The sequence below is a fragment of the Onychostruthus taczanowskii genome, unplaced genomic scaffold (genome assembly GCF_017590055.1).
Source record: "Onychostruthus taczanowskii isolate IOZ18803 unplaced genomic scaffold, ASM1759005v1 scaffold72, whole genome shotgun sequence".
NCBI classification, from domain to species: domain Eukaryota; kingdom Metazoa; phylum Chordata; class Aves; order Passeriformes; family Passeridae; genus Onychostruthus; species Onychostruthus taczanowskii.
The window spans coordinates 3522869-3535205 of NW_024505008.1; positions in this window are offsets into that span (position 1 = coordinate 3522869).

Below are 12337 nucleotides of genomic sequence, written 5' to 3' on the forward strand. Positions count from 1 at the left end.
AAAGTATTTTTGTAATAGGAGACCACATGAACTGAGAAGAAAGGAGTACAAGAGGCAGGGCAAATCACAGCATCTCACTTAGGTACCATTAATGTCTCTATTTTCTGATACCTGAGAGAAAGACAATAGAACTCCTTTTTTCCTTCCCCTTCTCCAGATGAGAAAAGAGGGATGATCTCTAGAAAACTCAGGCTTATTCAGGAGTCCTGTGGTTACAGAAAGTTTGTGATTCTGAAAATAGTTTTCAAATGTAATTATGCTGAATTTATGTAAAACATAATTAAGTAAAATGCAAAACAACTTTTAAAGTGCTGCTCAACAATGAAATGTTTCTGTCCTCTTCAAACTGCTAGGCCTGAAATTATGCCAACAATACCCTTTTGCAGCTGTTTTTATTGGTTCAATTTCCTTTCTTCTATCCATTTATTCATTCTGTGCTTGTTAGCATTTTGTGCTAGTTCTAATTTCCTCTCCCTATCTAATCTACGTAGTTGATTCAGTTCAGCTGTCAGATTCCTCTTTTTTTCATATCAAAGTTCACATGTTGTTTTAACCCCTCTTATGAAAAGCCATATATCTCTGTGTTAAATACTGACAATATAAGCTACATTTGCTAGGAAAACAAGGCCAAGCTTTTATTTTCCTATGAGTGTGTGAGGAGCCTTTGGGTTTCAAGTGCCCACTAGCAGTAATGGGAACTGTGTGAAATCAATCCATTTCACCTATAGTCCCCATTGATTCATTTAGACCCTAATATATAAGCAAAATAATCAGGTGAATCTTTCAGTGCCTAGATTTTAGTAAAAAAAATAGATCATTCTATCTCAATTTTATATTACATTTTAGGGTCAAAATATTTGATATTTAAAGCTCATCAATGTGTACCTAAAGATTTTCTCGCATTCTTGCTCCACTGTTACTCAGGCAAAACTAGAACACAGTTCAATAAGAGTTCAGCCTAAATTGAGTTGCATAAATCTGGTTGAAGAATCCAAGATTTGTCAAAGCATTTTTAATATATTTGGAAATTACAGAAAATTCCATTGATTCATTCTGACTTCATAACCAATGACTCATTGGTTTTCTCAGAAAAGAGGGAAGAGTACACAGAGGTGTTAATTATAGAAAAGTGACATAAGTGCTCATGCCTTTGGTTACCAACCCACAGTCCATTTTGACCAACATCTTTTGCTTCATTCATCAAGAATGTGATCCATAGCTCACAGGAATCAATGGCAATGACCCAACCCAGTGGACTGAATTCTGGAGCAAGCACCAAAGGAGTCTGGTTTTGAAAACCCTGAGAGGGCTTGGTTAAACTGAAGCTTTTAGGGATGAAAATGCTTTGGTGACAGAAGAGAGTCAGCCCTTTATTTTCCAGCACAGCCTTTTGCAAAAAAATACCCCAAACAACTGTTGGTGGCAAAACAATTTAAAGGAAAGTAATTCAGTGCATGACACTTGCAATGAAACTAGTTCAGTTTCTATTTGGGTATTTTAGTATGTCAAGCAGATGAAGTGAACTTAGTGACGCCCTCCACTTCCTTATGAAAGGACATACGAAACACAAATATTTATATTTTGTTTATCTAGGAAGACAAGCTTTACAGAACTCTACCTGAAATGGAAATCTTAACATGATTTATGACTTAAAAGCAGATCTTCATCAGCAGCAAACCCCATAAAATTTTTCTATTTCACAATGAACAGCAATGAACAGCCATGGACAGACGTCAGTGCCATCACTAAAAGACATAATGTGTAACAGCACTCTTTTAGTGATGGCACTGATGTCTGTCTTCAAGTGTGATACAAATAACCAAATAAAGGTGTTTTTTTTCTTAATTTAGTGAATCCCCTTAAAACGTAGAGAGTATCTAGAGAGAATAGGCCTCTGCATATTGCAGACCCAAATGAAAATGATAGGTGAAAGCTCTGAGTAGTACAGAATTAAGAAAAATTACTGAAAGTCAGTCTAGAACAGTGGATTTGCAACCCTGAAAGCTGCTACATAAGAAGGCTGTCCATGGACTTAGTTGAGAGCAGGACCCTTAGAGTAAGCTCAGAGATGCAGCTTGCTAGGCACTGATCTGACTGCAGCATAAGTGTGGGAGCTCAGTGTTGGGAAAGTGCCCTTTGATGCTCATTACAAGTGTGAAAAGAGCACATACAGACAGGCTTTGTAAATAAGCAGTATTACACTAAACATTATATCTGGCTCAGAACATCCACTTCTAATACTTTATTTAATGACTTATTTACATGGTAATTTGCTGCATTATTCCATGTTTACTTTGCAGGTAGTGAGTCAGACCAGCAAAATGAAATGCATGATCTCAAGACTCTCTCAGTTGTGATCCAAAAGTGACATTTTGCTGCTTTCTGAAGGGAGCAAGCATGCATTCAATGCCCACATCATCATTTTGAAAAGCCAAATGAAATTAGTGGCAAAGAAAAGGAAATGAAACGTGCGATTAGTATCCAGGCTTGGCTGAGCTCTTACCAAAATGATTGCTCACAACAAAATATGCAGGAACTGGTATAATTGCTGCAAATACTATGAAGCAGCTAGGTCAAGAGTGCTATAGGCAGCTGATGTCAGCTTACCACTGAAATTGTGTGCAATGTTCTTTACTGTCTTCTCACTGCTTGTGGGAGAGCATGAGAACATATGGCTTTTCTGGAGCAGCCTGTGTGGGGAATTAACTGTATAATCTTGGAGAGATATATGCTGATATGGTCTATGTTGACTCTGGGTGCTGAGATTGACTGATCTCCACATGACCAGGGCGCCTTACACTCATTGTGGTTCCTGAAAGTCGTGTTTTTCTCCTTTTCTGTGCTTTTTAAACTTATTTTTCTTGAAAAGGACAGAGTTGTATGGCTTATGACACAGCAGACTCATATAAGCAAGGATATTTGTTCTTGGGTAGCTGAACCAGGCTGAAATTTTTTCCAGGCACTGTAAGGCTCTATGCCAGTAATCTCTCACATGCCATCAATCCTCTTAAAATGGGAAGTCTTGACAGAGCTTGCTTCAAGGAAAATCTCCCCAGGTGTGGAAGGCGGTGGAGGAGTGCCTCAAGATACAAGCCATTTATTGAACATGCACTTTGAAAGTTATATTTCAGTGGCAACGTAGGTTTATAACTAGTTTCAAAAGAGATAGCGAGCCCTATGATTAAATAATGAAAATATCCAAATGTTCTGGTCAGAAATGAATTTTGTATTTGTGAGTATTTGTCTGAGATTTTATATTTGTCTGAGATTTTATATTCTGAGTGGTGGACCATTATAAAGACCCATGCTGCATGTTAACTATTCTGTCCTATGTTAGACACAGGTGAACCATAAGTCAAAGAAAATAGATTGAAAAATTATGACACCTTTTATAATCCATGTTTTTTTTTCATATTCAAAGTGTTTTCTTTTCAAATATTTGTAAAACTTTGAGCAGACAGTTGTTATGGATCATGACTGTACACATAAGGCATGAACTATTTCACCGTCCTCTTGGTTAACTTTTCCAGGCCCTCCAAAATCTAGGTGGTCTTCTCATTTGAGTAGTTAGGATATCTCGGGAGTTTTTGAATATGTGTGTCTCAAATGGAGCAATGAACACGCTAGCCAAATATTGTATTACTTCATCCATTCTCTCTCTGCTTAACATTTAGCATGGAGAAATATTTAGTCTGAAGGCTTGTGGAGCTTCAGCAACTTGATACAAATGGAAATATGTCTAGGAATCTTTATCCCACTATCTGGGAATACTCCAGTGGCACATTTACCACTTGAATCAGTAAACTCCTTTGTGACACTTGTTTTGGCATTTTTCATTGGATGAAATTGTTTCAGGTGCAGTGAATACAAAGGTCTGAGCACATTTCTTCAGCCTAATTAAATAGGATTCCCTCTGTTTTCTTAGTCTATAGAACAGCTTTGGGAATAATTGATCTCAATTAATTTGATCTCATCCAAGATTTGAAACTGATTTATTTCTTTGCTTGACTGAGAGATGAACATCAGGCTTCAAGGCAATTTCCTACTCAAGTGTATTTGTGCTATGCACAAGGTCCATCTCTTTTTGCATTCTAATTATCTGCAAGAAGTTTTTCCAGGAAGCAAAGGAAAGGGGCAGAGCTTCAGGCGAGCCAGGACAGACCTGTGGATAGTTCTAAAAGCAGATGTGGTATGGATCCCTCTGTCAAATCCAAGATGGCAGAGTTGTCTTAGAACACATCACTGACATCTCACATGCTTTGATACTGATTTTTTATTAACAAGTAGTTAATCTTCAGAAGACTTGCTCCTTTTGAGCAGCACTTATGGAGTGCTGGCCCTTCTTATGACAGCTGGTATGTGGGGCCATTAGCAGCATGCTCATCACATGGATGACTCACGATGGAAAGGACCCTCTGCAATGTCCTCACTGCTGGTGTGCATTGCTTTCACCCTCCTATGTGTAGCGTGATGCACTGGCTATGCACCCACTCTTGGCAATGCAGAGAGAACTGCCACAGCTTCTGAAAAGGTAGAAAAATCCCCTTTCCACAACCCAAAGTTATTGCAACTCATTCTCCAGTGCTTGTTGGTGTCACTTGTTTAAATATTAGGTACACTTTGCCTACTGAGTGTAACATGCTGCAGAGACTGGTTGAGATTAGACCAGCCAAAGAAACTCACAGCAGGGGGAAATGCTGAGTATGAGTTTCTCATTTGCAAACCCAAATGTATTATTGTTGAGCAGTGCTGTAGTGGTCTTCTTACTTGTGTAACTCACTTCTGATGAATCTTTACTTTCTTGTAACAACATTACATATAGATTTGATGGACAACATAAAATACAGAGTGTATAGAAAAAGAAATCTAAACAATTTAAGTAATTTATATGTAAAATCCTAGAGGTGGGAAGAGGTAAGACCATGTAATTTTCACTAACATGCAGTGCCACGTGAATATAGTGAAAAAAATAAATGAAATGTAGCATGAAATTTTCTTTTCAAATAAAATTATTGACTGTATTTTCAATCAAGACAGAACATCAAATTTTTTGTTTTGAATTTTACCTGTAGACAAAACTGGGCTGACAAACGAAGAAGTAACTACTGCAAATCGTTCAATTTCTCAACAAAGCATGAATATTTCTATTCTTTATGGTGCAACTACTAATAAATGATGAAGTTTTCATAAAAATTATCTAACATATCTGTTTAAGACAACATATTATAAGTGTAAACAATAGTACAACTCAACAAAGTTCTTTTTTCTTCCTATACAATTTATTTAACAGACATCACTAGAACCATTTATTATTTATCATATGTTAAATTTTAATGCATAAGGATATGAAAAATGTAAAAAATTGAAATATAGAAAATGTCTCATTATTGTGTTGATGAATCTGACCTGTGAGTTCAAATCCACAAGTGGAAATGGGTTGGCTGCCATAGACTATTTGTCGACTAAATAGGTTGAAGAATTAATTCTTCACAGCCAGCAAAGGGATGTATTGAAAAAAGTAATGTATTCCAGAGTCAAGACTTTGAAATATATTAATTGTGAGAAAAAAAGTTATTTAAAAAATGAACAAATTTGAACCTTTGCCTTTAATTCTATGTAAAATGAATTAACACTGAACAGAATAAAATGGGACATTTTATCTGTATATTTCTGTGTAGTGCTGTATCTCATTGTTTATGTGGATAGTAGGAGTCAGTGGAAAATTAGGTTTGAAAAATCCAAACACCTCATATTTCCTACGTGGTCAAAACTGTGATTTTTAAAAGAGTTTATGCTCTCCTCTTCTAAGAAGTGATGGTAGATTTCAAGTGCAAAACAAGTCAAGTAATCTTTGGAAGTTTTATTTTCAAACTTAATTTTGACAGAATGGTGTGAGGACATTTTGTATGAATGAAGTTTATTTGGCTGATCAAAGCAGAATTTCAAGACAAATTTAAGCTGTAGTCTTCCAATAAGTCTTTTCAAAATATGTTAGGAGAGAAGTTAATTTAAAAAAATCTGGCTGAATATTTATTTTCTCCCATGGACCTGGTGACAGCATAGGTTAGGGTTTTTTAAAAACAAATACATCTGTAAAATGGTCTTGCAGCTTTGGATAGTGTCAGACCACAGGAGAGAAAGCAACCATAGGAAGCTACAAGAAGCTCAAATCACTGCACCTAAGAATAAAGAAGCAGATAATTGTAGAAGAATGAAAATTACTGTAACATGAAAGTGTTGAAAAATATAAGGCAAAGTACAGCTTACAGTTCTTGCCAGGAAACTATCTATCAGGGAACTACTAAAGAGGTTTAATTTTGGGGAGTTTGACAATGGGACTTGATGATATGCCAAAACAAATGTCTTAAAATTAGGACAAAAAATAAAGGCTCAGACACTCCAATAGTTTTCCTCAGTGGAAGACTAAGAACAAGACTCTGCTCCTAGGAGAGGGAATTATCCTTCTTTCCCTTGGCAGAGGATACAGGAAAAACAGAAGGATACGGCACATATATACTAATCAATGTAAAAAGAGATCAGAGCAGCATTAACCCTGAACCCCTGTCTTTGAAAGGGTTGTCACTGGGATGCTAAAAAAAGTAGAGTGTTCTCTCCAAATGTAATGAAATATCATTTACCTTTCTGGTGTTTTTATGATTATGCTAATGAGCTCCTAAGTTCACAACATAGGCCTTCAGGTCTATGTCTCAAAATCTTGGGCTGTGCCTGGGTTGCCAGGTGGTTGCCTTCTGTGGTTTGATCTGGTTTTCCAGGTCAAATCATCACACCACAGCTTCTTTCTGCTCCGTGTATGTAAATGAGAGCTGTGAGGAGCAGTGTGCATGCCTGAATCCTACTATCTTGTGAGCTGATGTGTGGCCATGTGATACCAGACCTAGGAGGCTTGTCTCCCCTTGTGTAAACTTATTTCCTCTCAGGTCTCAGAATAATGAAATCTCCAACTTTGCCAGTGTGCTAAGATACATTCACAAGCACTTGTAAGTCCCTCATATGCTACTGTAATAGGTCTTAAAAATAAAAAATGGAAGATTTATAAGCTGCTCATCAAAGAAAGTGTCATATATTTTTTCAAATTATTTTACTTGTCCTTGTACAGTAATAATTTTTAGCAGTACTGATTGGAAAAAAGTCTTAGCTAGTTGTGATTTTTGCTGATTTGTTTTACTGTGGAATGGGCTATATTACCTATGAATAATTGAATATCCACTTCATATTCAGTACAGTGAAGTGAAGTAATTCACAAGATGACATAAGTAGTCTAGGACGAATTCAAATTTGCTCAGAGATCCCTCTATGCTCCTTACACTCCCACGTTTTCAGAGCACCTGTCTATTTGCTTGGAAATAGTGCATTACAGCTCTTTTAGTGCATAAGATTGCAGATTTTGATTAATTCACCAGTCTCTGCGCTTTACCTTTTCTAAAACGGTAGGTGACTGTCTACTATAATCATCATTATAAATTTAGAGTAATGGTGGCATATTACTTTGGTCTCTGCTCAAATGCAGCATGTTTTAATATCAAGACTCCATAATTAAAAGGATATTCAGTAACAAGCAAACTAACAGCACTTCACATTAATCTGAATTATAATACCCAAACACTATCGCATTTCTGCCCATTCCAGTAACTCTATAATTGCATCCACATTCTGACATGCTTCTGCTGTTATCACAAATGCATTGTGCATTTAAGTCTGAAACACACCCCTCATTTTACTAAGCTGGGAAGAAAAGGACAGTATGTGAAGAAAATATTGGTTGCAAATGCCAAGTAAATATTGCTGAGTAAAACACCACTGTGCAAGAGCACACACAAAAACACCACTCATCTAGCCTGCAAGATGAGCTCTGAACACATGAGGATGCTGGTGGTTCTTAACCAACTTCACACTTCCAAAAAAAAATTTGCAGCCTTGTCCTCATTCTATAAGCCTTCAGGTCAAATCTCTTGCCTTCTTTTCCTCCTGCACCACACCCCTCAACTCCCATCTGTTTTCTGGCTGCACTGGATGATATCCAAAATCTGGCTACCAGTGTTCTGCCTCTCAGGAGGAATACGGTTGTCCTGGTGTTCTGCCCTGAAAGTGGGAATTGCCTGCAGTACCAGCTTACCTGTGAGACCATGGAGGATCCATTCTCTCAGAAATTTCTGTGAAAGATACCTGGACACCTGGAGAGGTCTCCAGATCTCCTTCTAGCATTTGCAGCTGACTGCTGTTTTCTGCTTTTTTTTCACTTTATTTTTGACTCTTTTCCTGAAATGGCTTCGTTTCTTTCAAACAACAGCAGTTATTAGATAGTTCATAATAGTTTTAGCAGCTCAAGAGGAAATTGGGGAGAAAGACTGGAGGGCAGAAGAAACACAGACAGCATAGCTGTGGAAAATTACTATTAAGTAGTGTTTGGGTTTGACCTGCAGATCAGATGTACTGCGAACTTTTCCTTAGAGAAAGGAACAATAGCTACTTACCAAAATTCCAAATGGTTTCTTATGTTGGGTATAAAAGGACTGATGCAACGAAAGAGCACTTATTTTTTACTTAGAACAGTCCAAAAAAGAAATGCCAGCCAGCAAGAATACCTCTTCAGTTTTTATTACTAGCTGGATCAGCCTCACAAATGCCTAAACTCGTATATAAAAATGTTAATGTTTTCCAATTGCTACTCTGAATTTATATTTATTGCAATACAATGTATCCATTAGCTCATCTATCATCAGTAAATTTGTTACTGCTTCAAATATACAGTACATAACTTTGCAGCAATTTCATTTTACAAGCTAATAATGTACTGTAATGTAGCTTACAATATCATGTAGATGTATTTGATTAGGGCGGTTCAGCAGTCAGTCAGGTTGAATAGTGGATTATATGAGAATCAAATTTTTAACTTATTTACTGTACAAATGAACAGCTTTGTTACACATTAAACATGTTAATTTAACAGGTGTGTTATTTTATTCCCTCAAATATTCATTGAAGAGGAACAAATGGTATTTTGACTCAAACGGAAGCATAGTAGACCTGGAATGGTTTTTTGATGCTTGACATGTTTATTCTTTAAAAAGAGTGATAATTGTATTTAAATAATATTTAAATTTATTGTGTCCCTATTTATGCATTTATATATTGTATGCTATATTACAGTGTCTGCAGGAACTTCCCAGAAACAAGAGAGATGGCTAAAATATTTTCCTGAAATGTAATTAAAATAGAAGATTTTTTTCCTTTTCTTCAAACAAAACAAAGTTACAAAAATATACTATGCAAGAAGTATTTTTTTTAGAAAATTTTGGGAAATGTCACTATTTTCCACTCACTACACGGATGTGCCAAAACTCATATCTGTGTTCTGTATGGAGAGGCAGTGTTCCTGTGCTATCTGCAAACTGAGGGTTAAGGCAGGGATGTCCTCACAGAACACCTCTTCCTTCATGTGCTTCAGGTGGAAGTGTGTTCAAAGATGTTCCAACTCATGGGGTAGGAGTAATATGGATTAATATTGGGTTTCCTATTCAACTGGTCATTGCAGCGGAGGAAAAAAAATCAGGATTCTATTTTAAGAACAGCGGTTATCAGGATTTCAAAAATGCGGAAGTTCTAGAGAAGCTATTTCTGGTCTTGCTCCAACAGTTCCATGTCCTTCCTGTGCTGAGGACCCCAGAGCTGGAGGCAGCTCTGCAGGTGGGGTCTCACCAAAGCAGGGCAGAGGGTCTGAACCCCCTCCCTCCAAAGCTGCCCACGGGGCTTTGGATGGAGCCCAGGATGCATTTGGCTTTCTGGGCTGCAAGTGCCCATGGCTGGCTCATGTCCAGCCCCTCACCAGCATCCCACGTCCTTTGGGGCAGGGCAGCTCTTGATCTGTTCATCCCCCAGCCTGCACTGGGGATTGCTCTGACTCAGGTGCAGCACTTTGCACTTGGTCTTGCTAAACCTCACGAGATTCCCAAGGGCCACTTCTTGAGCCTGTCCTGGTGCCTCTGGACGGCATCCCGTCCTTCAGGAGTGTCAGCTGCACCCCTCAGCTTGGTGTCTTCTGCACGTTTGCCAAGGGTGCACCTGACCCCTTCATCTATGCTATTAAAGAAGTCAGTAAATAACACTAGTTCCAACGCAGATCCCTGAGGGACACCACTTGTCACTGATGCTCTGAGCCATTGACTATGGCCCTCTGGATGTGACCATCCAACCACTTTGTTATCCATCAAATAACAGTCCATTCAAATCCAACATCAAATCCATCTCTCTTCAATTTAGAGAGTAGGGTCTTGTGATTTATGTGTTGAAGACTTTACAGAAGTCCAGATAAATGACATCTGTAACCCTTCCCTTGTAGTCTGATGTAGTCATCCCATCATAGAAGACCACTAGGTTGGTCAAACAGGACTTGCCCCTGGTGAAGCTGTGCTGGCTCTCTCCAAGCTCCTCCCAGCCCTCCACAGGAGCTCCTGGGAGGATCTGTTACAGGATCTTCCCAGGCAGAGAGGTGAGGCTGAGTAGTTGGGAGTTCCCAGGGTCTTCATTTCTACCCTTCCCTTTTTAAAGGTGGCTATGGCAATTCCCTTTTTCCAGCCACGTGGGAGTTCCTGTGGCTGCCATGCATTTTCAAATATCATGGAGAGTGACTTAGCAACTTTATTGCATAGATCAGGGATTACTGTAGGCTCTGGGCTGTTACCACCCAGGCCAGAACTGACTGCATCACAAAGAACAGTAATGCAGATGACTGCAAGAACCAGAGACTGATTTGCTGTGGGTGAGAAGAAAATACCTCTTCTTATTACTGACTCATACCAGTAACATGTTTATCTTTTGCATGCATTCAGATAAAGCATGGAAAACACGTTAATGAGAACATATTTACAGAACTGCAGAGAGGCAATATTTTTTAAAAATCAAAGACATTTTCTTTCTTATACATATTTATGTTGTGCTTCTACTGCTTGGGGAACTACATTCAATTAAGAAGTCAGAAGTTATGAAACTAAATTAACCATGGGTAAAATTCCATGCTCCATGTTATATTTGTACATCCATGAAAGAAATGAAGAACTGTTTTAGATCCCTAAGACTCCTGCTCTTTTCAGCATGTTCAGCTCAGAAATGGAACAAACACAAAGTTTGGGTTTTTTTTATGTGAAAGGTGACTATAACTATCACTTCTATTAATCTCATAGTTTCCTGAATTTTCCCAGTCTTTAAGTCCACTCAGTCAGCATAGCTTTTAATTTACCTGCCATCATTCATATACTACCCACACAAGCATTGCAGAAGGGAAAAATCATGTGAATTTCTGGAAATGCTGACTTCCTAAGAACTATTTTGAGAAGTAATATTACACAATATTTGCAGTATCTTTTTTATAAAAGATCAGTGGAGAGCGAAGGGAAAGTGTTTGAAACATACAGCAGTTACTGGAAAAGGAAACTGATTTACGCAGTGTTAATGAAGGGAAGTATTTTTCCCTTGTGATAAATTGAAGTGACGTGTGAGGGTGGCCCTTAAAAATCCTCCATTTACTCCCCTAGGGCAAAATCTCTTAATGGGTTAGGTCCAACTTCACTAAAGATGATAGAGGTTCTTAATCGGCTTCAATAGGCCTTGGATCAAGGTCACAGGAGTCATATAGATCAAAATATTTTCAGCTATCTAACTGGATGGCAAGAAATGACTGTGGTGATAATATTTGTATGAGCAGTTTATTTTTTTACTTTGCGTTTTCACTGTGGGGAAAAACATATTTGTTGTTTATTTCTTTGTCCAATGCACATCTATAGCTTTCTAATGTCATGCAGAGAACACTAATGCAATATATTATGCATGCTATCTATGTTCTGTTATGTCATTGGCTTTCACCTCACCTCATTTTTCTGTTGAGACTGGAAGGTGGTTGAGGGCTGATGAGAAGGGAAATACCCTAAATCTGTCAGAATTATTTAGACATGTTGATGTGTTTTGAAAAAATGAGTACTCATTGCTGTGCATTGTTTTTCCAGAGTAAATTTCTGAACTGGCACAAGCTAGACTCTTTATACATGCACAATTGCATTGATCAGCCTCTGCTTTATTATTTTCCCATGTATGATATCATTTATTAGAGATGGACTCTAACAGTCACAGGGTAAAAAATATTGTGTCTACCCTGAAATAATTTTTCTGTTTCTGATTTTTGTTAACATATTTATTTTATATTCCATCTTTCCCCTTTGTGCTTTATTAATTTACTTTCATAATGAGGTAAAACAAATACAGTAGAAATACACTACACAAGTCTCTGTAACAAAAGAGCGAACTCTGTCCTGGAATCCTGTCCGCT